At 39.2% G+C, this 4,225-nt stretch overlaps 1 protein-coding gene across 1 annotated transcript in view; it reads right to left on the reverse strand.

The window, feature by feature from the left end:
- LOC116007623 overlaps nucleotides 1-445 on the reverse strand; it is a 1,972-nt gene extending 1,527 nt beyond the window's left edge. The window contains exons 1-2 of the mRNA XM_031248345.1: nucleotides 404-445; nucleotides 87-261 (exon numbers count right to left, since the gene is read on the reverse strand). The gene's annotated coding sequence lies outside the window, so the exon portion shown is untranslated. The remainder of the gene's footprint in view (nucleotides 1-86; nucleotides 262-403) is intronic.
- Nucleotides 446-4,225: the final 3,780 nt, after the last annotated feature.

The raw sequence follows: 4,225 nt of genomic DNA on the forward strand, positions 1-4,225 counted from the left end.
TATGAATGTGTGAATCTGTAACCAAGTTAACACAGTTCTACCAATCTTTAAAAAATATACTTGTTTACAAACCAAAAAGAACTTACGTAGGCAATTGTGCTGAAAAATACCCTCTTCGGTTGCCCGGGTGCACGTTCTTTGTCAAGCATTGAGAGCCTCAATGCCCATACATCTAAGAAGATATTTTCAACTTGGCCAACACTGAGCGAGATGAAGTGATCCCTAGTGATCTCAATGTCACCAAAGCTGAAAAGTAATTCACTACAAAAGGCATCCAAAAAAAAAATTAAAATTAAAAAAAATAAAACATTTACCTAATTCACATTAATGTAAGTAATTAATAAATATTTAGATGGAACATACATTAATGTAAGTAATTAATAAATATTTAGATGGAACATACTCTTTAGGATGTTCATCAGAAACTTCTACAATTGCATAGTTTGAGAGGAGTTTATCTGGGACAGTGGCATTTCTGATTTTCATCCCATGTTCATTCCAAAATGCAGACCGTAGGTTTAGGGGGATGTTCTTGAACTTCCGTTGAGGCCTCTTTCTAGCAATGAAATCTTCGACATCAGACTCACTCTCCGCTAATGCACTGTGTTCACATAATAGAAGTATTTAGTCAACAAAATAGAACTTATGTTTCCCAAATATAGAGCCATATATTCACACCTTGTTATCTCTATATTCAAATTCTGTGAGGTCTATATTCACAATTTAGAATTTTGGAGGTTTAGCCTAAATGTGTTTAGTTTTAGGTGTCCTAATGCTTTCTTCACAACTTTAGATCCCTATGTTCACAAATTGTTAACTATATATTCACCATCTGTTATATCTATATTCACAATTTGTTAACTGATTCCCTTTATTTTACAGATTCATAGTTTTAGTGGTGTATATTCACAGTTTATATATTCCGTATTCACAGTTCTTAAACACCATATTCACACATCCTAGGACTTCAGATTCACTATATGTATGTTACCTCTGTTACAGATTCACAGCTTCAAAATTTTATATTCACATCTTGCATACTTAACATTCACATTTTTTATACTCCACATTCACAAAATTTTAGGGCTACATTGCTAACTTCACAACCATTTTATAGATTCAAAAAAACATAGTACTAACATCATTCTTTGTAGCCTAAGTTCTAGAGTAAGTTCTAGAGTTTGCTAAGTAAAAGTATTCCATTACCTATCAAAATCATCAATAGGGGAATCAGCCTTTCCAAAAGGAACTCTAATCACACCAGGGGTTGAAAAAGTTACATCTTCTGTGGCTTCCATTGTAATTCTATCCACCAGGGCATCAATCCCCAGTTCCCCTGCAGCACCCTCTGTCTCCTGCTTTTTCTCCTTCTCTTGTTGCTGCTCCTTCTCCTTCTGTTGTTGCTCTGCTGGTGGTGGTGTTGGAGTCAGCCCCAAATCTCTCTCTTGTTGCTGTGCTGGTGGTGGTGTTGGAGTCAGCCGCAAATACTTCCCTTGTTGCTGTGTTGGTGGTGGTGTTGGAGTATGCCCCAAATCAAAGCTAGGAGCATCTACTTGGTCTGATGGCTGTGGTGTTTGAGATAGTCCCAAGTCAAAACAAGGGCCATTAGGGTCCATTTGTTTCCTTGTCTTCTCAAAGGCTTCGACAAGGGCATCGACAGCCGTAGTGAAGCTTTCACTACCAAAGAAGATGTCGTCCAGTTGCGAGGATGTTGGGGTTGAAGGGGCTTCCATGGTGCTGGCAACATTAAGCATGTTAGATAAGCCCGAAAATGTCTTCCTCATCACATTGACGGGTGCTCCTTGCTTTCCAATCTCAGTCATAGCCTCACCAAATTCTCCTACCGTGTAAGCCAGCTTTTGTAAGATCCCTGCCACTCTATCTACACTTGATGATGGCACATTCAATGCTGGTTCAGCACCAACAGGGGCTTGACCATTCTGCCTGGAGGTGACAGCAGCAACATCAGCAGGTTTTGATATTCTGGGATAACTGTTCCTCTTCCAAACGACCCTGATTTGTTTTCTTCTTTAATCCTTTTTCTGGCAAGTTCAGCAGTCCACCCAACGATGTTTGGGTATGTTCTATTCACTCGCATCCCCTTGAACTGTACTCGGTCAAAGTACACAAGCTGCATAAGACAGGGAGTTAGAACTGAAGTCCATATTCACACATTTCAGTGATACTTGTTAAGTAATTATATCACACATTCACACATTCAGTACTCTATATTCACACATTCAATACACTATATTCATAGATTGAAAACTCCACATTCACACATTTCAGTAATTATATTACTATCTGTTCTACATTCACACATTCATGTCTCTATATTTACAATTTCAATACTCTATATTCACAAACAAATAAGTCATTATTTTATAAAAATAGTAATGAAAATTCAAAATAAAGTGAACTTACTAGGATGAATGCAACCGGTCCGGTGAAGAACTGCTTTTCATTCTTTTGAAATGATTGAATGGAGTCAACCATACACTTGTGTGTATAGGCACACCAATTGTAGTTCTTGATCTGATTAAGATCTATCAAGGATTTTAAAATCCTAAAGTTGCAACACCTGTCTTGGTGGCCACGCAGCATCGCCGATAATACAAACAGGACAAAGTCCCGTTTAAACATATCACTATGGTCTCCTCTTCTCAGAATCTACTCCGGCATTGATGTTGTGATTGAGGATTTAGCATCAATTCCCCATCGCTGCCTCCATAAGTTCAGGAGGTTGACATACGCTCCAGCAGCACCATCTTCTGTTTTATGCTCATATCTTGTGGCCTCCTCAACCACTTTGCCCCCCTGTGGGATCCCCAATGTTCGTTGAACGTCGTCCTCCTCAATGAGCAGCAGTTCACCCCCTTCAAGCTGGATAGCAGAGCGATAGACATCAAACTGTCTAATCAAATATTTCATTAAAGGGCCTTCACTTTTTGTTAGTTGAAGGTGTAATATCCCTCCAAATCATATCTCCTCCACAGCCTTCTTCTGTTCATCATTCAGTTGTTGCACAAACTCAGCCACAATCTTTGGGCTCATCCTTGTATTTCAGGTTTTTTGTTGTTTCCCTACATTCTCATCTTCATCTGTTTGTGGATTTTTTCTTGTAGATTTTCTCTTTGTTGTTGTTTCACCCCGACTTCCTTCCTCTTGTTGCACTGCTTTCCTCTTTCTTGTTGTTTTTTCAGCAGCAGATGGCCTGTCATTTCGTTGTTTTGTTCTTATTTCAGCTTGTATAGATGAGTCCGAAGTTGCTGCCTCTGCAGCTTGAGAGCTAAGCATAGCTCTTGTCTTCCTTAATTCTTTGTTCACACGTGTAGGATTTGTTTTCTCTATTTCTGCCAATTCTGCCAATGAATAGTTTAGAAATAAAATGTAACCTCAAGTATAACAAGGTTAACAAAAATTTTATATTTGATGAAAATATAATCTGTTAGTAGAGGGCGGATGGGAAATGCTGAATAAATCCAGCTACACTCTACTAAAAGAATAACATTTCCATCAAAACTCTATGCTTATCTCAAGCTGCAGAGGCAGCAACTTCAGACTCATCTATACAGGCTGAAATAAGAACAAAACAATGAAATGACAGGCCATCTGCTGCTGAAAAAACAACAAGAAAGAGGAAAGCAGTGCAACAAGAGGAAGGAAGTCGGGGTGATACAACAACAAAGAGAAAATCTACAAGAAAAAATCCACAAACAAATGAAGATGAAAATATAGGGAAACAACAAAAAACCTGGAATACAAGGATGAGCCCAAAGATTGTGGTTGAGTTTGTGCAACAACTGAATGATGAACAGAAGAAGGCTGTGGAGGAGATAGGATTTGGAGGGATATTACACCTTCAACTAACAAAAAGTGAAGGCCCTTTAATGAAATATTTGATTAGACAGTTTGATGTCTATCGCTCTGCTATCCAGCTTGAAGGGGGTGAACTGCTGCTCATTGAGGAGGACGACGTTCAACGAACATTGGGGATCCCACAGGGGGACAAAGTGGTTGAGGAGGCCACAAGATATGAGCATAAAACAGAAGATGGTGCTGCTGGAGCGTATGTCAACCTCCTGAACTTAGGGAGGCAGCGATGGGGAATTGATGCTAAATCCCCAATCACAACATCAATGCCGGAGCAGATTCTGAGAAAAGGAGACCACAGTGATATGTTTAAACGGGACTTTGTCCTGTTTGTATTATCGGCGATGCTGCG

The sequence above is a fragment of the Ipomoea triloba genome, chromosome 15 (assembly GCF_003576645.1).
Source record: "Ipomoea triloba cultivar NCNSP0323 chromosome 15, ASM357664v1".
NCBI lineage: Eukaryota > Viridiplantae > Streptophyta > Magnoliopsida > Solanales > Convolvulaceae > Ipomoea > Ipomoea triloba.